The sequence below is a fragment of the Lissotriton helveticus genome, chromosome 8 (assembly GCF_964261635.1).
Source record: "Lissotriton helveticus chromosome 8, aLisHel1.1, whole genome shotgun sequence".
Classification (NCBI taxonomy): Eukaryota; Metazoa; Chordata; class Amphibia; order Caudata; family Salamandridae; genus Lissotriton; species Lissotriton helveticus.
In genome coordinates, this window is record NC_136069.1 from 960,982,628 (window position 1) to 961,010,212 (window position 27,585).

At 47.0% G+C, this 27,585-nt stretch overlaps 1 protein-coding gene and 1 pseudogene across 1 annotated transcript in view; one reads left to right on the top strand and one right to left on the bottom strand.

Annotated features, from left to right (window-relative positions):
- LOC144773187 (condensin-2 complex subunit H2 pseudogene) lies at nucleotides 1–27,329 on the bottom strand (annotated as a pseudogene).
- The window catches only part of IL1RAPL1 (interleukin 1 receptor accessory protein like 1), a 2,344,491-nt gene that overhangs the window by 942,613 nt on the left and 1,374,293 nt on the right, over nucleotides 1–27,585 (top strand). The window lies entirely within an intron of this gene.

Here is a 27,585-nt window from a genome sequence, read left to right on the forward strand (position 1 = left end):
TCATGCCGGAGACTCGGGTGCCTCCGGATCATTTTGCCCTGGGTTTCGAATATCTAAGAGAATTGCATCCCATGCCTCTGCTAGCGGGAGCACCCGCAGGCCCAACGTGTCTTCCTGCTGCAGTGCCACACTCTCCGCCTGCGCCCAGCATATCAGCGACTGTAGCCAGGCTTTGACATTTGGTGGATCTGGTGACTTCCAGCGCCTAGTAATTAAGCGCTTGGCTGCAATGAGCCCTAGGTCTATACATTGGGACGTGACTTTATGCTTTTGTGTTCTACAGTATCGGCTTAATAGGCAGGTGTACCAGGAGCATGTGACTGTGCGGCCCGTGCATTTGGTCAAATGTGTCACAACTGCTCTCCAATAGGAGGTGAGAGCTGTGCAAGCCCACAGCATATGTAATAGGTCTGCATCTAATAATCCGCCTCTAGGGCACTTAGCCTTTTTGCGGATGAAGTACCTATGAATCTTAGCTGGAGTTAGATACGCTCTCTGGAGTATGTAGTACTGTATTAAGTGGATCCAGGCATTCCTGGGGATATGTGTAGGTCCCTCTAGTAGGGTTGACCATTCACGATCAGTGCATTGCCTCCGTAAGTCCTTGTCCCAGTGCTGCCTGAGGGATGTCAGTGGTTGTGTCCAAAGCGTGCGTAGGGACTCAGCAAACTATTTAGTAAGGTGTCTGCCTGTGCCCAGCTTGTGCAGGTATTGAATGGCAAGATGGGTCCCAGGTTTGTGAGTTATGTCACACATCAAAGTTCACAGCGCCTGTGTGAGCTTAGCATATAAGAGGAATTGGCCTTGTGGTAGGCCACTGTCCTCAGTCAGTGTGTGGAATGTTACTAGTTGTTGGTCCTGGTAAAGGTCTTCCAGGGTCAGCCGTCCTGCTGCTTCCCAGGGGACTAGTTCCGTTGTTAAGATTATGCGTCGGTGAGCTGACGTGCCCAATATGGGCAGAGAAGGAGCATATGGCACGACTTCCTTCTTGAGTTTGAGGGTCCAGTGAAAATCATCTATAGGCAACTGAAGTCTGTAGCTGTATCAGGGCTGCACTCTTTCTACTTGGGTGGAACAAGGCTATGATTTGGTACTGCGTATGACCAGGCTGTTGCGTGGCAGTGTATGCCAACTGCCAGCCACCAATCCAGCAGGCCACCCACTGTAGCTGTGATGCCAGATAACAGTGCTCTATGTTGGGGACTGCCAATCCGCCACAGTCAACGGGTAGATAAAGTTTCACTAATGCTACCCTAATATGTGTTTCATGCCATATGAATTGCCTCAGGTCTTGCTGTAGTGTATGGAAAAAGGAGGGTCTGACTTAGACTGGCAAATTTGTAAAGTGGTAACGCAGGTCAGGGAGCACCACCATTTGAGGAGTGCTATACAACCCATGGTTTAATCCAGGTTGCCGCGGTGTGGGGTAAGTCAACCACTGGACTTCTTTTTAGAGCAGGCACAACATTACATGTGTCCTTTTCCTGCTGCACCTGATAAGGCACGATCTTACATAGTTGAGGTTGGCTTCTTACCTGCGGGTACAGTTCCAGTAGAACCACTGTATGATGTGTAGTTGCATACATTACCACTAGTTGTAGATAGTCTTTCACATACGGCCCTGAGGAATTGACACAGATCATTCGTGACTATCAGGCGAGAAACATGTCAGCCACTTAGCATTTCAGACACATTGAAGCCAGATTGTCTCCTCTCCTATATTCTTTTTAAACAGGCTAGGATTCTCCCTGAATAAAGTTATTTAGAGTAATCCCACCCCTGTTTTACTCTGCATATTCCACTATTACATCTACACATACTACACCCATTACACCCACAGCACCTGTGCGGCAAGGAACAAAAGATCTCCGCTAAAGAGCCCCTTTATGGGTGCCCGTCGGGTATTGCAGTGCCACCCGATGAGGAGCAGGCCCATATGATGCTGCATGACACCTTGCTTGCTGGGTTTGTGAGGGCCCTAGTTCTAAAAGGAGAAATTCCCTTCCATAGAGGAATTCCAACCAACCTTTCATCACACATCCTCTTCCATTGTGTTCCATAACCCACTGAGGAACTCCGTACACTATTTTTCCACAGTTAAAGAGAGAGTGCGCAGATAGACATCTGAGACTTCACCGCCGTCGCGGCCCACATTAGATTACCTTCTAAAAAGTGCTGACAAAAGACATAGATTCCCAGATAACGGAAAGTTGAGTTTTGCCACGGTATTGGCGTACCACCCAGCACCACCCCCAGATCTGGTGTAGTCTCAGCAAAGGGGTACAGGCACAACTTCTCCCAGTTTACACATAGCCCTGACAGTGAGGCGCGAACTCTGATAGCGTACTCTTGATCGTGGAGCAAGGGCCACGAACATCTTGGAGGTAAATCAGGAGATTATCCCATACAGTGAAACTGCATGCGTATCATTGCCCAGAGGGATACCCCATTCTGCGCTGGTTTGGCGAAGAGAGATGGCGAGTGGTTCAATGGAGAGGGTGAATAGCAGCGGGGAGAGTGGGCATCCCTGCATATTGCCGCTTTCAATTGGGATTGCCCACAAAACATAATGGCCTATTTTGATTTTGGCTGTGGGCTGCGCATACAGCAATTTAACTAGGCCCAGGAATTTTTCCCCCAGCCCATACCTGTCAAGGGCAGCAAATAAAAAGTCCTATTCCATGGTATATAGCACCTTCTCCGGATTAAGAACTAGGTAACCCGAGTGTGCCCACCTCTCACCAGAGAAGTATGCCACCGTGAAGAATCGACGTATGTTCAATGTCGTGCAGAGAGCAGGCACAAAACCATTTTGATATGCATGCACTAACTGCTGCACCAGAAGAGCCAGTCTGCATGCTAATATTTGGGCCACCACCTTGTAGTTCATATTCAACAACGCCAGGGGCCGGTAGGAGCCCAGCAATTCCAGGTCTCTGCCCAGTTTGAGAAGCGAGACCAGCAGTAATTAATGGAGCAACACCGGCATAATATACGACTCCTGCGTGCCACGGTACATGGCGAGCAGGCACAGGGCCAGGACTGTCTGGAACGCTCCGTAGTACTCGGCGGGGAAACCGTCAGGCCGGGGGTCTCACCAGTCGCCAGCACCTGGACGGCTGCCTATACGTCCTGTAGCATGATCAGCTCTTCTAGTTCTGGGCGTTGCTCCACTGGCACCGCGGGTAGCAGCAGTGGGGACTGATACAAGTCTAGTTCTGGGAGCGCTACCTGAGGGCAAATTTGTGTATTCTAGCATAGTGGGCTGTGAATTCCTTATGGACATCATGTTGGCCAGTTATTAAGTGAACCGATGCCGACCGCAGTGCAAGAGCCAGATCTTGCTAAATTAGCCTCGCAAGCAGCCTTCCTGCTCTGTCTGCCATTGCATGGGTGCAAGCCGCATGTGCAGCATAATTTATGCATCATAGCCATTCCATGACTTGTGTGTGTGTTCATACTTCAGCTTATCTAAGGCACATTGGGTGTCAGGCACTCTTGCTACGTCTGACTCTAGTTGGAGTGGAACATTCTCAATGTGCGTGGCTTCTCGGTCCAGTTGCCGACAAATATTCCAGTTTAGCCCCATACATTGTCCCCGGACCACAGCCTTTCATGCTTACCACACCACACCTGCATCAAGGACCTAGTCTTTGTTAGTTACATAATAGTTTTAAATAGTAGATGCTACTAAAGCCCTGAAGGAGGGTCCTCTGGTGCCGCAGTCTGGAGTCTCCATACATGGGTGACCTGCGCAGCCTGCTCGTCTAGAAGCTGAACCATGTGCAGATTGTGATCAGAATGTGTGCAGCCCAGGTACACCGCATGGGTGCTTCTGGCAAGCAGTACCTCACTCCCTACAAAACAGTCAGTACATATTTGTAGTTCGTGTGGGTGAGAGTAATGCGAGTATAGGTGATCCACACAGGTGCAGTGTCCTCCACATGTCAGCGAGGCCCCAGTGACACAGCCATTCCCCTAGACCCTTAGCGTGTGACACAGCAGTTGTGCTCTGTAGTGGTGGGAAGCACCAGTCTAAGTTTGTGTCCAGCACTGCATTAAAATCCCCTCCCAATAACCAAGGGATCTCGCACCAATGGGACAGTATGCTGGAAATCGTCTGCCAGAACGCTGCCTGATCAGTATTTGGGGCATAGATGGGCCCTATGACTATCTGTCTCCCATCCAGGCAGCCACGTGACAACACATAGCGGTCGTAAATGTCTATCTCAGTCTCTTCGGATCTGTGTTTCCTGTGTTTTATGTAAGCATATATTTCGTACCTGCACGCCGGCGTATGCATACCTCTAACGTTCCAGGTAACTACGGTGGTAGGTGGCCTAGATCATCAATTAGGGGTAGAAATGGACACAGGAGGCATGCGCCTAGTGTTCAGACCACGGACAACGCGCATGTATTCCGAGCAGTGGGCATAACTGTGGTGGCTTCTATGATACAACAGCACTCTGGGCGTCAGCTAACGGGGCAAGAAGCATTACGCTCCACAACTGAAAATAAGCAGAGGGACAAGGTGTATCTGCCCAAACAGTGAACTGCGCCGATTGGCAGATGTTGGCTGTGCGCACTGCGCTTACAATCGGGGGTGAGCTGAGACATTCAAGGATAGCAGGGCCTGCAGGTGCTTGGGCCCTAATTCTGCATGTGAGTGGAACTGCACAGTGGTAGGCTTTTCTGAATGTGAAATGTGGAACATGAATGTGGCCATGGCCTACAGTTGCAGATCGTGGGGTTCAGTGGTGCAGGCGGTAACTTACCGCATAAGCGCTGCATGTGAGTGCAAATAATGTATGCATGGATGTGTCTAGACTTAGAAATGGGTAGGAACCACTGATTGGCCCTACAGCAAGTCATCAGCAGTTTGAGGAGTCACTATTGGAAGTCTCTGCGAACTCTTGACAGTTGGCCACACCGCAGATGAGCTGCCCTCTCTGAGGGAGCTCACAGAGGTAGCATCAGAGTCCCCAGTGGTTTCGATGCTCCACATCATGGCTGCCGTCCTCAGTGCCTCCTGCCGTTCCTGTATCATTTGATCCTGGTCAGGGACTGGGTGTCAGTGCATGGGCGAGTTTCCGATTCTCCTGCGTCTGTCTTTGGCCGCCGTGGGTGCCTCCCTGCCTAATCAGGGAAGTGCCATTGTTCAGTGTATGTAACTGCATCACAGCCCTCCAAGCCCTTTGGTAGGCCAATGACACGAACATTGTTGCACCGGGATCGACCCTCAAAAACGTCCATTTTGTCTTCCAGTGAGCATAATTGTTCAGTGAGTAAATGTACCTCTGCAGACACTGTTTTAAGGGCTGGAAGGGCCTCCTGTATCTCAGCCTCAACCTTGGTTACTCTTCCCGTTAACTTGCGGTGGTATGCATGCAACAACATGAAGTCATGTAACAGCAAAATCCCCATCTGCTAACCGCCTTGAGCACTGAGTTGATCTTGGACTCCAGCGTGGGAGACCCAGCAGGCCTGACCCCTCCCGATCCAGGCCAGTCTGCTTGTTGGTGTCAGCCGGCAGCATGGTTGCTGTATCTGCCTCGGCACTTTGCCTGCCTATCTTGCTAATTATATGCCAGTTGTAACCCTGCATTGGTTAAGTGTGGTGAGGTGGCTCAGCATCACAGGTGTCCACAGAGCAGCACCCAGGCACTCCTGGGTTGAAGCCACTAGAGACTGTATCCAGTTTGTGCAGCCACTGGAAAGGTCTCTCTAGTTCTCACCCGATGCCAATCGCGTGGCGGTATGCTAGGTCTGGGTACCGCACACTCTTCGAGCTCGGTGGGATAGTTGCGTGACTTTTCCTGTTCTATTGAGGGGCCACAATCCTTAGGGCTTCTCACAATGCTGCTCACCCTCTGCAATATGCCCTCAGGGGCACCTTGTCGGCACAGACATTGCTCCCGACAGGGCTGGTTACATCAGTGGTGCGATGTCTATGCCTGCCCAGCTGCACAGTGATTCAACTTCAGTCACTCATGGTTCACTGTCAGCCTGAGGGACGCGCCTCTACACTCCTTCGTTCATCACAGGATAATTCCACCAGTGGGCAGGCCTAGGCTGACACAGTACCCAGGCCTTGCCAGGATCTCTCTAGGTGTTGTCCCGGTGTCTATGGCCTTGATCTGTTGCCAGACACCTGGGCTCAGTCCACACAGCCCATCAAGGGGGTGCCGCTGTTGGTGTGCGGCATGGTATCAATAAGGGAGGGGGGAAATGGGAGAAGGCCCAGGTGCTGATACGGGTCGGGATTGAGTGCTTTCCACCCTGCACCTTACCGCTCGATTGTGTCGCTGCCCACAGTCACTCCTCCATTTTCACTTGCAACACCGGGGTCATATCCATCCAATTGCTCTCTAGGCTATCTTGCTGAGGGATGAAACCTTTGTCTCCTCCTTTCACTATTGGGAAGGCGTCACTGGTGGGTGCGCTTGAGCTCGATACAGCTCCCGGGTCTCATCAGAATCACTCCAGTTCACACTACCCACAGGAGTTCTGCTGGCATTGTGCCTCGTGCTCATGGGTGGAGAGGGAGCGAGGTCCAGTGCTGATGCAGGCCGGGATTGGGTGCCTTTCCTTCCTTGCTCCACACTGACGATCTACCTCATTCCGTCCCTCGGGCACCTCGTATGCTTCCCGGCCGATGCAATGCTGTGTTGGAACCAGTAGCGTAGGCTCGGGCGCTTCAGTGCCTCTGCAATGGGCCTTGGGTCACCTTGTCCGCATCCTCGACACTGCGTTGTCCGGATCACGCTGTGTCTTGCCTGTGACTGCTCACCGGGGAAATATATCTGCTTATCCGCTACACCACGCACGTTCTGAAATGATGGGCCACCGCCTGAAGATGACTGATTGTGGTGGATAATCAGGCCATGGGCACAGAGCTGTCTCAAAGCACGCCTGCCATTTTGGCTGGCAAGCCACGCCCCCACTGCCAAAACATTGTTGTGACTCATGGGAGTGCTCACACTGCCTGGCAAGAGGTCAGAAGTCTGTCTTGGTTGCAGCTGAGTAGGAAATCTCTGGAGTGCCATGCCCAAGCACAAGTCAGCTGCGTACACAGGTGGACAACCACTAGGTAGTCACTTGGGGGCATGCCAGCCTTCCTTTGACACCATATTTGTGTCAGGATAGAGAAGGCATGTTGTTTGACACCAAACTTAACATATTTAGGTGATACCATAATGAAGCTTGCAACCCTGGTGTGCCTGGGTGCAAGTCCCATGTTATTTATGGACCACGTATCGCTTACAGAATGGGTACTCATAAAAATTTTCTTGGGGACAAAAGTACAGTCTGTTTGTGGCCAGGGGCTGCACTGATTGGCCTGTGAGTGGGTACAGGGTCAGGCGGAAGCTTGGGTAATGGGGGAAAGCCTACTAGACTCAAAATAATTACCAACTTTTCAAAACATTACTCTACAGTCCTATGTTTTAAAAGCAGTTGTAACTACAAAGGTAACAGGAGGAGCTTTTCAAACAACTGAATGGCCTCTCACAAAGTGTGCTTTTTGACTTGGCATTAAATGTGTTCAGTGGTGGTGTTGGGGCTGATCAATGGCTCCAAGGCTAAATTTGTATTTGCAAAGGGAGGCGAGGGGCATCTTGACCCACACAATACTTTGCCTCTCATGAGCCTCATGAGCCATGGTCTGTCCCCATTATCAACAGTGGCAAGAATTAACATTTTAGACTGTGCATCTGCTTATATAAGACTTCACACTGGAGACAGTTTACATTGAAAAGATGATGTTTGAGTTGCTTATACCTTTAATGCCTTTTGACAGATTTACATAACTCTTTCCAATCAAAAGCATTCAAGAGTATTTTATTCCACAAAGCTGAGAAGATTTCAGATTCCATATATGTGACATTTCCAGGCTCTCAGCCAGCTCATGTGTGACATTCCACTGCCTATGTGTGACACTTCAATGAGCACCTTATCACCAGGAAAACAAAGCAGTGAAATCAATTAAATGAGTGCAATATCAAAACCTACGCTGAACTGCGTTGAGAGAAGTTCTATAATTTGCATTGAAACAGCTGTTTTGGCCACAACACCCTTTTGTATGGACATTAACATAGCTTTTTTGTTACAAAATGGTAGTACTATGGGTTAAGCAACAGTTTGTCATCATAGCAGGCATCCAGGTGCTGCCAGCATTTAAAATGATGTATAATGCAGATACAAATGTCTGGATCTACGAAAAATTCATGCAACTTTCAAATGGGAGAGTTCAGGATGTGTGCAGACAAAAAAAAACTATCACACTTGAGTTTAAAGAGTATTATTGTGCATCATATAAAGAAACTAGGCCAAAACATATTGTACACATGACAGCTGACCTGAAGCAAGCTTAAAGACGAGGTAGGCAGGCTGGCAGTGAGCAAGCTGGCAACTAAGCTAGTATGCAGGTGGCAAGGAAAGAAGCAGGCTGGCTCAATCTCTAGGATACCCGCTGCTTCAGTCCTCAATGATGCGATACAAAAGGGGATGATGGACGGAGCATTTGAGCCAATCAAACACTCACCCCCAGTCAACTGATCTGGGTTTAATCCATCACCATTCTTTAGCTCACTCAGCCACCCCAGTTCAGACATGGCCATATGCAAATCAGTCTGACCCTGTGCCTAATGGGAACAGTCCAGCCTGAACTGCCAAGCCATGTCTTCCCTGGACCGGAAACAAGCATCCTGGGACCGGTTTCGGATTCATAATCTTCATCAGCCAGGCTATCTTGAATCCAGTGGCCAAGTGAGCAAGGGACTCACGTCTGAGCATACACTGCCACACTTAGGGCGAACAAAGCAATACAAAAGGGGATGATGGACGGAGCGTTTGAGCCAATCAAACACTCACCCCCAGTCAACTGATCTGGGTTTAATCCATCACCATTCTTTAGCTCACTCAGCCACCCCAGTTCAGACATGGCCATATGCAAATCAGTCTGACCCTGTGCCTCATGGGAACAGTCCAGCCCGAACTGCCAAGCCATGTCTTCCCTGGACCGAAAACAAGCATCCTGGGACCGGTTTCGGATTCATAATCCTCATCAGCCAGGCTATCTTGAATCCAGTGGGCAAGTGAGCAAGGGACTCACGTCTGAGCATACCCTGCCACACTTAAGGCGAACAAAGCGATACAAAAGGGGATGATGGACGGAGCGTTTGAGCCAATCAAACACTCACCCCCAGTCAACTGATCTGGGTTTAATCCATCACCATTCTTTAGCTCACTCAGCCACCCCAGTTCAGACATGGCCATATGCAAATCAGTCTGACCCTGTGACTCATGGGAACAGTCCAGCCCGAACTGCCTCAATGATGGCAGAGTGTGCTAGCAAAAGCAGGCTTCATATGGCGTGGAAGCAGCAGATGCAGGTGGAGGCGTTGTCAGCAAAGGAGGCAGGAAGCTTTGTGAAAGGCCTAGTAAAAGTCAGTTGTGAATGTGCAAGAGTTGATATTTAAAGTGCCTTGTTTCCCACCAGTGCCAGGCCTGTGACCTTGCTGAGGCTCTCAGTAAACACAAAGGAGGGCTGCTGGAGCATGCTCAGTGCAGTTGCTCTCGCGCAGGCTTCAGTGGCCCTCTTTTGTGTTCATTGACCCTCTGTTGTGTTTACTGAGGGCCCACCACAAGGTACGTGGGCCTCCAAGGAAGGTTTGCTGGGCCACTGGCAGCTCGCATGCCATACTCTAAGTACCACCAACTTCTAGTGTAGTTTAATAGTAAAGCATCTATAGAGAAATATACGTTGCAATTACATGTCAGCACTCTTAATATACTGCACCCTGCCTCTTGGGCACACATGACCTCCTCTAGGGGTGACTGACAGATACTTAAGAGCAGTGCGGCAACCTTGTCACACAAGGAGAGAACAACTGTCATCTGTTTACCTGGGTCACTCGAGAGGGCACATCCTGTGCTGTAGTCCCTCAATACCCCTCTTCCACCCATGGCCTGGGTTCCACAGTACCACTTACCAGGGACATACAAGGAGGGGTATGGTTTCTGTCATTTGACAATGCCAGAATACACCTCTAACTTTTAGTGAGAGAGGCCTGGCGCTGAAGCCTGATTAGCAGGCTTCAGTGCACTGTCAGAGTAAAAAACCAACAGCTAGAAGTCCAACTGGGGACAAAATGTGGGTGGACATCTGCAGAAAGCCCTGCTTTCTCTCAGCCATCCACTTAAGTTGCTCTTTAAAAACAGTTTCAGACCTGCCATTGCAACCTGTGTGCAGTACTAAACTGCTAATTCGACCTAGCAAAATGTACCTTTTCCCCAGACCTAAACCTTTCTTTCAAAAACATATGATCCTCAAGAGGTGAGTTCTTAGGTCCTGGATCCTTGGCTGGTAACAGTTGAGCTCCTCCTGTGAAATCCGGAAATGTTGACCTCTGCAAGCTGGACTTTGAGAAGGTAACATTTCCAGCAATACTAACCGAGTCCCTATATCTTGCATGCACTCCATCATGGTCAGTCTGAACCTCTGACTTTTTCTCTGTCTAACTTGACCAGATACCCACAGTTAGCCCTTTCTGCTTCTTGGCACTAGTTTTCCTTAGCCTTTAAAATTGCATCTCCAGTTCTACTGACAACATTTTTGGCATTTTGCTCTCATTTAATTTATTATAATTTACTATATTTGTCTAAATTGGTTTGGGATTTTTATTGTGCTCTGCTTTCTCTTTATTGTTGTTGTGCTTCATAAAACCTTTACTCTTTGCCTCTAAGTTAAACCTGACTGCTTTTGGGCCAAGCTATCAGACGGTTAAACACAGGTTGATTTTGTGATTTTTGGTGGATCTCTCTGACAAGGATTGTGGTTGTTGCTTGACTAGGGTTTCACACCCCGACCAATAACCTAATTTCTCACATTGGTTTTCAGTGGTAGGATCCAGTACTTGCACTTGTGCAGTACCACTCATGATTTTCTCTAACTCTAAAATCCCATATAAATAACGTGATACCAGATTTGAGTTTCTTCGATTCGTCTTCATTGACCTCTTTTGCTTTTTCCAAATTCACTTCCATTCTGCCTGACTTGGTGCATCTGTGATTCTGCCTGCTGCAAACATGGAGTTTGAGCTCAACCTGGAGATCTATTCTGTGACTGAGCTAAATGATTCTGCATGGAGACAGGGCCTACTGCATACAAGAAGCAGGAGCTCCAGAAGGCCCTCGGGGCATGTTAGGAGGCCCACCAGTCACAGTTTACAGCACAGGAGGGGGGTGAGGAAGTGCATGAGGAGGAAATCGTAGGGGAGGATGACAACCCCTGACATGAGTGAGGTCCCCTACCAGAGCAAGCAGCAATTTGTCCTCCTGGAACCTGTCCCTAGAGGAGCTAGAGTACACGGAAACAGAAAGGGTGTTTAGGCTGAAGATGGCAAAACTGAGAATGGACGCGGCAGCTCCCTAGAGGGCTGCAGAGGAGAAAAAGACTAGGGCCAAAAGAGTCTTGGCAAACGGGAAGGCTGAGGCAAATAGAACCTTGACAAGTGGGAGGTATGAGGCAGAATGAGCTTTGGCAAAGGGGAAGGCCTTGGAGAAAAACAAGCTAGTGCTGGCCCTTTAAAAAGGAAAGCTAAGGCTTAAAGGTCCTTGTCTGAAAGAAAACTGGTATTGATTTATGAGATGAGTCTTAAGGAGCTGGACCTTAAAGCTAAGCAAGCATCAGAATCCAGCAGCAATGGTGGTAGTGCACACTCAGTGTCTACTGCAGAGGTAAGAATCCACACCTCAAGAGCTGCTGCCTGGCTATGTTGTGTGGAGTGATATAGATCAATGGTTTTTTGCTTATGAGGTAGCTCTTAATAATAATAATATAATAATAATATCCACATTTGTAAAGCGCACAATCACCCGTTAGGGTCTCTAGGCGCTGGGGGCCGTCGGGAAGATTAAGCAAGCTATTACCCAGAGTCACATGGTGCTGGGCTAATCGGCCGCCGGTGCCGGGGATCGAACGGTGATCCCCATTTTCCGGAGTCAGTCGCCCTGGCCGCGGCGCCACATCTCTTCCCTCTTAGAACTCCCAGGGACCCAGAGGAGGAATAGGAAGCAAGCTTGTGGTAATACACTCCCACGGGTCGAAGGACACACTTATGACATAGGAGGTGGGGCATCAGATACATTATGCTCCTATAAAGGCCTTTTACTGACCATGTTTGGGCTGACCCCTGAGAAATACCTCATCAGGTAAAGGAAAGGTTAGAAGTTGTCAAACCAGTCTTGGGAGGATTTATTGAACGATCCCAGCAAAGAACTTAATTGGGTAATGGACAGTAAAGTGAATGGTTTTAATGGGCTGTGCAATCTAATTTTGAGAAAGCACATGCTCAGTACTTGCTCTACAGAGTTGTGCCAACACCTGATTAACCGCAAGCTCCCTGACCCCAGGGAACTTGCAAAGGAGGCAGACCTCTGGATTAATACCAGAGTGTCTAAGAAGGTACCTGGGAATGACTCCAAGAAGGGTGTTTTCGGGTCCTCCCCAGCTGAGTGAGCGGGAGGACCAGGGAGACGCAGACAAGTCCCAGAGTAAGTAAGCGGCATGGGTTCCCACCCCCCTTCTGAAAAATAGGGGTGGGTTCCTGTGAGCGGTGGCCCAGGGTATCCCATCACTAGCCTCGCTTCTTTGAGTGGACCTAATTAGGGCATAAGCAGCAGGATTCTGTATGTCCTAAGAAACCACCCACTGATGGTAACTCTACTGGTGTAGCCACTATGGCCTTATTGGTAAGTAGTCCCCAGGTGGTAGAACATTCCCTAGTCTCCGTTAGTTGGTAGATAGACTCAGAGGATGAGATTGTGATCTCTGAAGGTGGGAGTTATCAATTCCACCAGGTCACAGTGAATGGAATCCCTGAGGGGATTCCACAAGGATTTAACTCAAATTTGCTTCTCAGGATGTAAGAGATGGAAGTAAAGATGTCTCTTGTTTCTATTTTTCATATCTGCCCGACAGTCAACTTCAAATATGTTAACTTTGTTTCACTTTTGTATGTGCTGCAGTCATTACGGAAAACACAATACCTTATAGCTCTAGGGTTATCTACACACTAAATTATTTTCAGTAGTTTTTCGGGCCTACATTCTGATGCCTTTTCACAACTTGTCATGTTTCACAAGTTAGTAACAGACTATTCCACATCGTTTTTCATGCTTAAACCACTGTTTGTACTTGTTCAGATGTAGTAGCTGTACACCTTTCTCACGATGAGTGAATGAATGTTTGATTATGAGGCTTCAGCCGCATATGCTTGCAATCAGGGGTGAGCGACTTGAGAGTCATTCTTTGTGTATGTACTGCAGTCATTACATAAACCACAAGAACTCAAAGCTCTATGATTGACTAGCCAGTAATCCATTTTCAGTTGTTTTCAAAGTTCAGTTCACTTGATTTCACAGCTTAGTAAAGCACTTACCTACATGCTTTTCTCAGGTTTAAACCACTGTTTCTACTTCTTCAGCTGCAGTAGTTGCAATTCCTACTTATGTTGAGTGGTCCAGTAAAGTATTCATTTACTGTTCACTCCTCTTTGTAAACCCCACTCCCACCACGTTAGCAGCTCTAATAGCAGCCACTTTTTTGTCCTGTACTGAAGGATGTTTCCAAAGACCTTCACATGGAGTGAGCTCCAAACCTTTTCTCCAGATGAAAGGGATGAAGGTAAGGAAGTCTTAGATATAATATTTTATACCTGCCTGACACCCATCTGCCATTCTTACTTTGCACAGCACACTCTCTCCCACCTTCAACCCTGTGCTGAGTTGCTCTGTTTGATTAACGTTTCAGACACCCATATTTGGAAGCAGGACAATCAACTTCTACTTCATTTTCAGTCTGGATATTCTTCTCCCACTTACTGCAATCATTACAAAACCCCCAAGAACTTAAAGCTGTACAATTGTCTAAACATTAAATTATTTTCAATAGTTTCGGGCCTAATTTCAGACTTTAGTTTGCATGTTTTCAGTAGTTAGTAATGTACTATTCCACATACATTTCTCTCACTTAAATCCTTGTTTCTATTTGTACAAATGTAGTAGTTGTACCTATTACTCATGATACTTGGATAGGGTGCAAAATAACTGTTTACTTCACTTTGTAAATCCAAAACTCACCATCACAGTAGCTCTATCACCAGCCCATTTTTTGCTCTCTTTGTCAGGTGGGTTTCCTGTGGATTGAATGGGGATTAATCTACAAGTTGTTACACAGGATGTTAGATTTAGAAGTAAAGATGTCTATAGATGTATTTTTTTGCACCTGCCTGACACTCCATCAAAACCGTTTTAACTTTGTACAATGTACACTTTCCTATGCTCAACTGTGCTGAATGTTGTGTTTGTTTATTAGGTTTTAAACAGTTCTGTGATACGTGGATGTAGGTGTGGTTTTCAGGTGTTTCAAAACAGACAATGTGCATGTGAACACTTCTACAATGACAATCTATTGTTGCATATATTGGTTTGGAAAATTTTGGGTAAGTGTTCTTCTTGATTGTGCTGCTCTTTACATAGTTTTCTATCTTCAGCAGAAGAGATTGTATCTTTAATACTCTCTGGGGATTACTCTGAATGATCTGAAAACAGAGCTCCTTCTATTTGGGAAGAACACCTCTCTGTGGGGACCCCAACATTGGCCCACACAAATGGGTTTGCTCCCCGTCCCATCAAAAACAGCTCGTAATCTGGGCATCACTTTTGATGATCAACTCTCTATGAAACATCACGTGGTGAAAACCTCCTCCACCTGCATTACCATCATCAAGTGGCTCCGTAAGATCATTTGGATGTGCCCTCAGGAGACCCAGAAAACCGTAGTCCAGGCCTTAATCACCTCTAGACTGGACTACGGCAATATTCTTCTCCTGGGGGCGTGCAAAGAGGTGACCCGTAAATTACAGACAGTCCAAAACATGGCGGCTCGACTGCTCTGTAAACTACCCCACCTATCCCCCACTTCCAACTCTCTTCGTAAATTGCATTGGTTACGCATTGAAAGCCGCACGAAATTTAAGGCCCTCTGCTACATGCACAGGATAAACACAGGTCAGGCTCCACCCTACCTTAGTTCTTTAGTGCATCGATACTGCCCTGCCCGCACCCTTCGATCTTCCAATCAGTACAGGTTTCAAGTTCCCAGAGTTAAGAGAGCCAGGATGAGTGTTCGCTCCTTTTCTGTACTGGCTCCCTCCCTCTAGAACTCTCTTCCACCATCTCTCCGCACCGACCCCTGTTATCTCAAGTTTCGCAGAGAAATTAAGACTTGGTTATTTAACCAATAGCTCTGCCTCAGCTTTTTCAGTCTGCTCTCCCCTTTAATCCCCTCTAATTTGGTCCCTAGCGCCGGGAAACCTCCGGGTAGCTGTGCGCTTTATAAGCTTAAATATAATAATAATAATAATAATAATCGTATAGATTGGCGGCCCCATGTGGCTAAAGGAAATCTAAAACTTGCACAAGTTTCAGGGGGTTTCTTGAAGGTACACAATGACTGCCCACAAAAAATCCTAGGCCCTCCATTAGAAATATATAAGGCCCAAGCAAGGGGAGGTACGCTGTATGGAGGTGAGCTCTGGGGACATGCCAATGCTACCTCACTGGACGCGATCGAGAATGGTTTTTTGAGAAGTCTATTACGTCTTCCCCAGAGCACCCTTCTGCTTCTTAAGCTTAGACGTAGGTTTGACCCCAATTAGGGATATAATTGCTAATCGTCCCCTATTCTATTGGAGACGTCTTTGGAGCACCCCCGAGCTCATTAGCTACAGGGAGGAATTGAAGGACTTCCTACTTACTCAAGGCACAGGGAGGATCCCCAGGCACATACACATTAAACATCTATGTCACGCATTGGGAAGGGCTGATTTATGGCTTACACCAGAACAGACATGTCCCTGTATCTCCCAAAAATCCCTTGCATTAACACGCAAGGATTACCATCTGGCCAACCTATTTCAGAATAGCGCTATAGGGGTGTTAAGCTCAAGATTTTTAGAGGTTAAGTGCACATATCGTTTTGAACAATTTTTGGATAGCATCCAGCCCCCTCTTGCTAAAACACTTTATGTGCACTTCAGACATTGAACACTACCAGTAAGGGATTTCACAAACAAGTGGGCAGGTGCAAATTCCCCATCCAAGGGCTGCCCAGGTTGTAATGCCAGTGTAGAATCTGACCTACAAGTTTTACTTTTCTGCCCCTTTTATGCCAAAGCAAGAGCCAAATGGAGTATCCAACTGTGTCAAAACCTAGGTATCAGGAACTACCAGGGAGTGTATTGCATCTTAAAATTTGATTCCTCCCCATTACTGGTATTCGTGACTCTAGGTTTTTATTTTCCATGTGGTGCCTCAGAAGGGCCAAGCTTAAGGTACTTGATATTGCTCATAGTGCCTAGTGGTTCTATTCTTTCAATTAATAAAGGGGGTCGGCAAGCGGCTACGCTTATAAACTCAGTCTTCCCGCCCAGCATTTAATGTTTCAATCTAAGTAATATAAGGGTTTGTGATTAATCAGTTTATCAAAATTATTAAAACCAACCCTAAGGTATTTTATTGATATTATTCTGCTTTTAACCACAGTGTTTAAGTGATAAAAATGTTTGTTCCCTTTTGTACGCTATGGCCAGTCTAATGTTGTTTGTTTTATTTTTGTACTGCTTTTTTGGCCTATGGCCGATAATAAAGTTTGATGACTGACTGACTGTAATACTCTCTTGTTTTGAGGGAAAGTGAATTACACAATGGTGCTGTGTACAGAGACTCTCTCTATAGGGATGTGAAACTGAAATAAATGATTTAATGTATGGTTTTCGATGTGGATGTATAGCCAGATCTGTGGTGGCATTTCAGTGGATCTGCAGATCCCTAAAACAAATTGCAAACAGTATTTGTATTTGTTAAAAGTTAAATAATTCATGTTATTTAGTTGGTAATTGTTTGTTTTAAATTATATAATGTGTTAAAATGTATTTATAAACGTATAAACATGTATTTTAGTGAATTAAACTTATCGGTCAAATCGTACTCCAATTTGTTTTTTTAAAAATTCACTTGAAAAACAAAGGTTACAGGGACTTTAAAGTTAGGAAATACAATAAAAAGTTGGCATTGAAATTTACTGAAAAAAACAAAGGTTACTGGGTTCTAGTTAAATTCAGATTTTATACACACAAACCATAGAAATTCAGCAGTTATAGTTACCTGAGCTAACGATAACTTACGCCCCCGCAATACACTGCTTGTGACCTCATATATTCCATCACTCATGAGATGATCAGTGGCATTGTTATGAACCCCAATGTACCCCAATATAGGCCTAGGTAGTTGCACAACCCTTTACCTACATTTGTCCTACCAGTGTTCTACATAATGGGTCTGGTGCTGACCTTTTACCTAGTTAGGAGCTGCATAAATGTTGTGTGGTTTTCTCCCAAAACTAGCCAAATTTATTATGCATGAGGATTCTCAGTATCACAGCAGGATCACCATCTTCTGCATAATAACTCTGTATAAGGGTCACCACTATTGTCATCCATGGCTGACATGCCCATAGTACACACCCAGGAAGAACCCCTGAGGGTACCTTTCAGGTATATAAGCATGTCATCTTCCTTGGGCAAACCAGAGGAGAAAGACTTTCATGCTGACACTTTGGCGCATGACACTGAGGTTCCTGCACGCAGACACTCCAGCACGCAGTGGAGTGGTCTGACATCCCTCGTGGGGTGTCCATCTCGAGACAAAGATGGGGTCCTTTGCTCTCCTAAATCAGGCAATTTATATACATACATGCTAAGTACATCTAGGTACATCTAGTTAGGGTGTGCATCATTGGAGTAGGCATTATTACTGTCATGTATCTATATGCTTGCATATATTCATTGTTTTAGCACTATAGTAGAATTCTACCTTTTCTTTACTCTGCTGGTGCTTATAACCGTATGTATTTATTTTGGTCCAATGGTTTTTGCAGTAAACATATTTTAACTCGAACGACACTGGTTCAATAAATACTTATTTATAATGTCCCCGCCATTTATACCATGTATATCTCTGAGACAATGTGAGCACGAGTGACTAAGCAAAAAGGTACTGTATGGTTTCCACTATCCCAGAAGGGTCAGTGTTGTCATGTTTGATAGTTGCCAGAAAATATTCGCTCCTTGGTAAGAGGGTCTTATAGTGACACTGTGAGTTAGCTGGTCTACAGACTAACATACCCTCTGGGGGTGTCTGGAATCAGGCTGAACATCAATCCCTTAGTTTATGTTGTCTAAAATGCACAGATCCTATATAGATGTGTAGGAACTACACACCAGCATCACATGGAGAACACTAGCCTTATACACCTTCCTCGCCTCCCTCACGGCAGCTGGGTCACTATTCTTAATGGCCTTCCCCAGTGAACTTCTTGCTGCCCTACACTGGTCATTATACCACCCTGCTTGGCGTGGAGGGGTTTTCTTACCGGTCTGCACACGTACTGTTTTATAGAAGTAACTTTTTATGAGGCTAAAGAATTCACAATGGAGTTTAGTGATGTCTTACATTACTATACCTCCCTCAGTTCCCATCTCCAGCATGCCTTCCAAGGCGACTGTGGTAGTCGCCAGTTCTTTGCTGATACTGTCCAAGACCTCTTGGTTTACCACTACTTTGGGCCATTTTACTCTCCTCATATCGTTCGTTGGAACGATCTCAGCTATCCCCACTTCTATGGTGTTTGAACCATCCTCAACCCCACCCCATAACTTATGAGTGACACACAAAGGATTGTGGTCGCTCTCCTGCCTACTGGTCACCCTCATGTCAATCATACAGTGACAGATCGCCAAATTACAGAAAACATAATCTATTCTGCTTTGCCATGGTCCATTATTAAAAGTGATAGCCCCCTGTTTGTCACTTGGTAACCTTCCATTCAGCGCTCTTACCCCCCTTTCATTACATAGGGCATTCATCTAGATAACTTCAGCGGACCATCTACTCACGAGGTCTAAACCCAGCTTAGGGACCCCCCACTCCAAGTCTGCCTCCTCTCCCGGTTGCCAGTCTTCAATAGATAGTGGCTCGAAAGTGATATTCATGTCCCCTGCAATTAGCATGTTATTATTGCCTGGCAGGTCTTCGATCAACTGATCAAGTACTGCCAAAACTGGAGACTTCCCCCCCATTTGAACCCCTTCTATATAGATTGTAAATATCCAATGGTTCCCCCCTGGTAGTGTACAATGTTATATGCTGGATGTCATTGTTGCCTGTGGGGAGTTCTGCTATTTTATCAAAAAGTGACTGGCGAGCCCAAATCGTCAACCCACCTTTGGGCCTACCCTTTGGGCCCTTCACTGCGGGGATAAAAAAATTAAGATACCCCAGGAGAAACAAGGGCTCGCAAGCCCATGTCTCCTGGAAAATACAGATATCATGCCCACGTATGAATGATACCCATTCAGGTGAATACAATCTGGGGCCTAGTCCCGCGATGTTCCATGACAATATGCTACACACCATAACATTGGGTCTATACCCTGGTGTAAAATCGGTCAGTGGGGGCTCCACCAAGCCAGGTATATTCAAGGAATCAGTATCTCCTACTGTCTCTTTATTGGATATTTCATGTTCCCTGCCACCCACCAAGCTAACTAAATCACTCGCTGGCATAAGGGAGGAGCCTACCAGACCCAGGTGTTCACTTTCTTTAACCCCACTACACATTTCCAAGGGATACCACTCCTTGGGTGCCTTTTGGCCAGTGGATACCTCTCCAACCCTCCCCCAGGGGCAGTCAATCGATGGAATTAAGTCTGGACCTAGGTGCCCATTTCCCCGTCATGGCAAGAGTTATTGGCAAGAGTTATTGAGAAAGGCAATGGAGGCATTTTCCTCAGCTGGATGCTAGAGTAGGCAGGGGGGCTAGATCTATACTCCATTTTAAATAGATCCTCTGCTAGAGTATCAGAAACCAATGTTAGTTCAATGACATCCTGTGGGGACTCTGGGTGGCTCATCCTCTTAGCTCTAATGATGTCTTCCCTAATTATCGATCGACACCCTCTAACTTGTTTTAACCAATGTATGGCCTTATTTGTCAGGGAATCTGCCCCCTCCCTTGTTATGTTATGTTATGTTATGTTATTTCCATTTATAGAGCGCACAGCTGCCCCAGCAAAGGGGCGTCCCGGCGCTGTACCTGGGGAAGAAACATAACTCAGTAAAGGCAGAGAATTAAAAATAGAGTCCTAAAATTCAGTAGGGAAAATAAAAGTTTTCACGGCTCTCCTAAATGCAAGTAGCCCATCCATGGCACGAATGTGGGCAGGGAGAGAGTTCCACAGCTTGGGTGCGAGCACTTTAAAGGAGCGCCCACCTGCTCTGCTTTTCTTAAAACGTGGAACGACAGCTAAATTTTGTCCTGCAGACCTCAACTGCCGAGAAGGAGCATAAGGGGAAAGAAGATGTTGCAGAATTTGGGGTGAGGATTGCTTCAGAATTTTAAACGTTAAACACAAGGTCTTAAAATGGATCCTCTGGGTCAAGGGTAGCCAGTGGAGCTTACGAATGGTGTCTCTGGCAGAACAGAATCTCGGAAGGCCAACCAGTGCCCTGGCGGCTGCGTTCTGGACACGCTGCAGCCTGGTGGTTTCTGCCAAGTTGGCTCCTAGCAGAAGAGAACTCGCATAATCGAGTCTAGATAAAATAGCCGCCTGAATTATCAGCTGTCGGGTAGGGGCGTCAAAAAATTTCAAAATCGGTCTTAGCCCTCGTAAAATCCCAAAACAGGAAGCTGCTATTTTCTTTGTGTGAGTTGAGAAACTAAGGGAGGGATCCAACCACACCCGAGGTTTTTCACCTCAGCTGCTGGAGTGGGGATAGGGCCTAGTTCTAATGGCCACCATTTGTCGCCCCACAGATTGCTCTGCTTGCCTACAATCAGGACCTCAGTCTTTTTAGCGTTGAGCTGTAGGCAATTAGCCGTCATCAAGCCCGCCACTGCACTAAGACCCTCACGGAATCTAGTAGCTTCGGGATCTGAGTCCCCGCTGAGTGCAACCGCCAGCTGCGTATCATCCGCGTAGGACACCATAGTCAGGTCCCAACGCTTAGCTACTGCAGCCAGAGGCCGAACATACAGATTGAACAGCGTGGGACTGAGTGCCGACCCCTGCGGGACTCCCTGCTCAATAAGGTAAGGTTTCGATTCAAATGGGGGAGTGGACACCCTAAAGGTACGATTAGAGAGAAACGATCGCAACCAATCAAGTGCCACGCCAATGATGCCTGCTTCTTCCAGACGCTGCAGAAGTATAGTATGTGATACGGTGTCAAACGCGGTACTGAGATCAAGTAAAATCAGTGCCGCAGTTTGGCCCGAATCCAACACCATGCGCAGGTGTTCTGTCATGGAAAGAAGGGCAGTCTCTGTGCTGTAACCAGCCCGGAACCCATTTTGCGAAGGGTCCACGATGTTAGCGGACTGTAGATGGTTAGACAGGATGCCATTAACATGTGCTTCTGCCACCTTCGCGACCCAAGGAAGCAAGGAGATAGGTCGATAATTCTCCAGATTATTGGCGTCCAATGCTGGTTTTTTCAAAATGGGATTGACGTAGGCTTGTTTCCACTTAGATGGGATGGAACCCGAAGAGAGGGATGAATTTATGAGTTGACGCAAGGGAGAGAAACAAAAGGAAGATAGCTCTTTAAATTGAGCCGGTCTAAGAGGGTCCACTGGGGATCCAGATTTAACTTTGGTCGTCAGCCTGTGGAACTCCTCCTCCGATAGATCAGGGAGTATCGATAAGGCCAAATGACTACTGGTCCTATAACTCTGATCCTCCTTTATCGGGCTAGTGCTGGGAAAGGAACGATATATCTTAGCCACCTTTTCAACAAAGAAGGCAGCAAGATCTTCACAATGTGCAAGTGAGCAGATTTCAGCCACAGGTGCTCTATTGGCTGTAAGATCTTTTAACACCTTGAAGATCAGCTTTGTGGGGTTAGAGCTGTTATTAAATTCATAAGAGTAGTAGGCTGCTCGCGACCTACAAACAGCTCTATGATAGCTCTTAACTTGTGCTGAATAATAGATTTTTTTCCCAGCATCGTATGACTTGCGCCAAGCTCTTTCTGCTTGCTTATACGTTCTCTTTAAAAGTCGAAGAGAATCGTTATACCAAGGACTAGGTTCTAGCAAGCGACTCTTACCCAATGCAGCAGGAATCAGCGAATCCAGGGCTTTAATGACCCACTCACAGAACAAGTCATAGCCAGATGTGGCATCCTCAAAAGAGGGCAGCGGGAGGCTGCTGAGCAGATGATGGAAGTCAGATGGCTTAAGTTTTTTCCAGGGACGCCTAAAGATAGGTGTGTCTGATGCTTTAAAAGGGAGATCCTTGATCGTGAGATGAAATTCTATCAAGTGATGGTCGGTCCAAGCTATGGACCATTGGATCCATTGGATCGTGTGTGGTGCTTTGGGACATTTGTCATGTATATAATATTTGATGGGAAGCTACCCTGGGTGTGGTGCCTAGGCGGGACAATCGTGTGGGAAATAGACTCAGATGGGGTTCTTGATCCATTCCTGGGTTGCAACCCTGGTCTGGCATTCCCCCCTATAGGACCTGACTGAGATTTCTGGATACTGGCACTAAGCTTATTGGCCCCGCTAGGGTCACTCCCTAATGGATTCGTGGTCTTTGAGTTCAGATTAGCAGCAGACCCTGAGACTGATGTGACCCCATCCGTTTGGGCAGGCGCCAGCCCCTTGAATTTTACTGCAGGCTTGCCCACAGCAGCCTGTCTAGTCCCCTGAGATTGGATTGGGTCAGCAGTAGAAGATGTAGCAGCAGTATTTACAAGGGGTACATTTTGTTGACGAGGGGCACATTGGTTGACATTTGGAGCATTAGTTAAATTTATAACCAATGTTTTCAGGCCTTTAATCTCGTCTCTTAATAAAGAGACTAGATTGACCAGATCAGCAATAGTGCCAGAGCTTGCCGCCTGGGGCTGCGAACCAAGGAACCCGCTAATAACAATGGGTTCGTCTTCTGTATGTGGCTCCACGTCTGCCAGAACTGTAAACCTATTAACACAAACAATGGGGTCATTGGCAACAACATATTCAATTTGAGAGATGACTGAGCTCTTCTCCTTAGCTCCTCCCGCGTACAAAATTGCCTTACCCCCCTTACGATTACTCTGCAGACCAAGCTGGTTCGGGGAGGCCACCCTGTGCTTTGTGCCCATTCTGAACATTTCTGGGATGGTGGTTACTGGGCATATAGCCTCTTGCGTAGTGGTAGGCGAATCCCCCCAGACTTATCTTGCTCATGTACTTGAGTGGCCCCCACTACCCGCTTAAAATGTCCTGGCAGTCCTCAATGATAGTATCAATATTGTCCATAATACAATTTAACCCAGCATGCTTCGGTGATACCTTAGGTTTCTTCTTTTTAGTCCGCTTTTGTCGTTAAGCAGCCTCTATGGCCCCCCCACCTCCCTCCATGGATTTGCGCTTGCCCATTCCAAAACCACAGGAGATGTAAAGCAGTTAATGGGAAGTAGAGGGCCACACACCAAGTTCCTTTACAATTACTACTTCAGTGCCAGGTTCCTTATCAGCTATGTAGAAGATGGGAGTATCAAATGCTTAGAGGTGTAGCCAGTCCCGTCCACAGACGGCCCGCCCTTTGTCCGGGCTTCGTCCCGCGCGCGTCCCGCGCTGCGGACCCCGGTTGCTGTTTTAATGATGTATTTCGGTGTCAGAGGGGGCGTGGCTCCGCCCAGGTGTACTCACGCACGGCCTCCTGGTCAATGGAGTCCCGTGCGGAGTGCAGAGATGGCCCGTTCGGCGTTTGCAGGTGGAAGGGGGCTACCACCCACTCTCCCTCAGCTGAGTCCCTCCAGGGGCAGCAGCAAGATGGTGCGAGCAGGAGGTGAAGTTGGCTAGAGGCAGCGTTCGTCGGAGGAGACGGTCCGCTAGACACTCTCCCCTAGCAGAGCCACTCCAGGTGCAGCAGCGAGATGGTGGGAACAGGAGGTCAAAATCCCACAAATATGTTTTATTGTATAGTTAATTAAAACCATAACAATTTAAAACAAAATCAACATAATACACTGAATCTTCAAAGTACTTAATTAGCAATAAAAATGTGCAAGATTCCATCATTCAAGTAGTTTGCACAGTATACCTTGTTTAAAGTGCATAGTGAGTGCATAGATCTAACCAAATCTAAAATAGACAATTTCATTCCTAAGATAAAACATAATTACATATCCTCTAAAAGTTCACCGTCAGTGTGAAAAGATGTTCACATTATGAGGTAAGCAATAAATACACTAGGCTGTTTTATAAATGCAGTGAACCAAATTGCATTGACACCTTTCTGTGTACACCAATGAAACAATACAATATAAAGGGACAAAGTGATTATTGCACACTCGAGTTATCACACCTAGTGCCTCTGGTATACCCTCTTATGCTTAATGCTAACTGGGATTGTCCCTCCTATTGCCTCCGGCCTATCCTCCTGGAACCACCCTATCCAAGGGGGAATACAAAATGCAAGGGTACCCATCAACACACCCAATGTAATCTTTGTTTAGGGAACACTTAAAAGTGGAAAGGCATTCTTTCTAAGAGATTTTTAACCCGATAAACGAGCATCGTTTATCTGGAGAACACCATTGTCCAACTCAGCTCCTACTTACATCCCAACTATTGAAAAAATAGCCCAGTGCATATTACAAACTATGTAATTAACATCTAACGTTGTTTCAGAGGAAGGGGTGTTGCCCGAACATTCAATAAAGATTTATTTAAAATATTAACAAAGTTAGCACATCTCCCTAACACTCCAGGTGATCTACTGCTAAAGCAAAAGGAAGATGCCTGTGAACAAGAACATATTCCCTCCTGAAAAAATAGGCTCTACCAGTAGTCACCTTTGATTATCTAAAGCAGGGAAGCAGCATAACAAATGTAAATTGTAAAAAATCGATACTTGTATAGCGCACTACTCACCCGCAAGGGTCTCAAGGCGCTTGTACGAATACCGCTGCGGAACCCATCCTGGCTTTCCCTGTGAGGTGTCCACTCCTGGGTACCCCCAAGGTGGAGGCCAGGCATCCTTAGCGTTGTGGGGGCCGTTGTGGAGATTAAGCAAGCTATTGCCCAGAGTTGCAGAGTGGGACTCCATGATTGGAATAGGCACCGAGGCGAGACTTATCAGGTCCGTGGAATTTTGAGCCCAAGACCCGCTTAGGCGGGGAATTGAACCCTGGTCCCGGGTTAGACCTCTGCATCAGGGTCTGCCGCTCCAACCATTGAGCCACACTTCTGCATCATGAAACCATGATTCTTGATAACTGTGACAAAACCTGCAATTGTTACCAATACCTGAGCCAACCCAGTGGAGTTTAAGTCCATTATTGGTAGCACAAGTAGTCTCATCTGTGTAATCGTTGGCCAGCTGTAGGTATGCTAGCATGTACCGGCACACCTCGAACGGTTCCTTGCCTGCCATCAGACTGGCAAATGTACGCCACTCTCCAACTTGGCTGTAGCTGCTACCAGCCGGTTCCCATAATCGTGGATATCAAACGTCCCTCGTTCTTCCTGTTCTTGCAGTTGTGGAAACATTTTATCCTCCCAGTCTCGTACCCGAAGTGACAATACGGTCTCCTGTGCATACTTTTGCAAATTAGCAATGAAAAGCTCCACATTCCTCCTCACTAGCTCTTCGTAGCTCAGAGGCACCTCACCTACATCCAAGCCGGCATCGGACACATGGCGAGATGGCAAACCACAGGGTAGGTCTTCGTGATCCAAGTAATCATCTGCCAAACCATTGTGATCCAAGTAATCCCCTGTACGATCATGCTCAATATGATTCAGGTGAAGCTCATCTGCATTCTCCTCTTGCTGCCTCTGAAAGTCCTCTGCCTCCTTTGCAAAGCGGGAACCCATCCTCCGTAGCAACTGCTTCTGTGCTGCCATCCGTTCTTTTAAGTGCTTCCAATACAGGACTTCCATATCGGCAAAACTGGGCCCTTTCCGCTTGGATTTTAGCATTTCGGATCCATATTGATCAGTGGCACTGAACCAGGCCATGAAATCCTGTATTTTGTTGGGAGCCCTCTGCTTTCTCTTATTTCCTGGAGTGTCTTGCACACTCCGCGGCAAAACAATGTGCTTTCCTTTCTTGAAGGGTTTATCTTCAGTGGTGCTGAAAGGGTCCAGACTGTGCCATGGATCCAGAGTTTCCTGCACTATAATGCTGCGATCTGGTGCTCGTTGCTTGTCCCGCAGGGCGTACACCCGCTCCTCTGGCACAGCCTTTTGCCGCTCAATGTGCTCCTCGCACACAGGGTCCATCTCTACATCCAATTCATGGTGCTCATGCAAAGGTATGAAATTCCCTCCTTCGCCACCAACATCTTCATTAACTCGCTCCATAGATAAGTTGAGCGCTTGCACAGGCACTGCGCAAAGTGTCCTTGCCAAGGGCTGTTCACCATTCTGCTCCTGTGCAGCACCAGTCTGTGCTTCTGGATTATGGTTCATGTTCATGGGGTCTGTTGGATTCTGTAAATCTGTGGGCGAAATATCTGTCATCACCAGCATAAAGGCTCCAGATTTATGAGGGGTGCAACTGTTCATCCGGAAATCTTTCCTGCTGGCCAAGACCTCGCCTTTTCGACTATACAACGGGTTGTTCTTCTTTTCTGCTTCCTCTGGGGGAACCAGTGTCACTGGGGTGAGCGGAATCACGTTTACAACATTGTTTTTGTTATCCTTCTTCATGTCCACATTGCCCTTGGAAGGATCCTGTATGTCATACAACGTGAGGAACTCTTCCTGCTCCTGTCGATTGGCAAAGGTTGCATCCTGATCCTGTCCATCCACACCAATGGAGGCTGGATGCTTGTCCCTCTTTTTGTTGGAGATGAAGTCAAGGGCTTGGTAGACGAGTGAGTACAGATACTCCACCTTTTTACTGTAGATACAGGCTGATCCCTGAATCAGCAAAGCATCTTCATCAAAGTTCATGGTGGTTTTGCCTCCATCAAAAGAAATGCATATCTGGTCCAACTCCTCCAGATACTCCCCCAGCTGTGCTGCAACATCAACCTCCCAGTTCTTGGTCAGATCACGGATAGGCTGAAGGAGATGAGTGAAGCGGGAGTCCATTTCATCCATGGTCGGACAGGATCCCTGAGGGATCAATTTCTGTCCGGTGTGAACAGGATCTGCTGTAGTTCGTCGTCGGATCCCGATCCAAGAGTAGTTTTCGATTTATAACAATACGCACGTTCTGCAGGGCTTTAATCACGAAAACCTCTATCAGCGGTTCCCTCAACTGATCGTCTCGGTCCCCTTCTGGACTTCAACTCTTGGCTTCTGAAACACAGTTGAGATAGCCCAGAAACCAGGATTACATGAAGCTGTGGATACAATGGCCCTCCGACTCCTGAGCCAACAGCGGGCCCACAAAAGATTCAAGACGTACACAGCACCTTCCATTTCAGATCACTGACAAAGACTGCGTT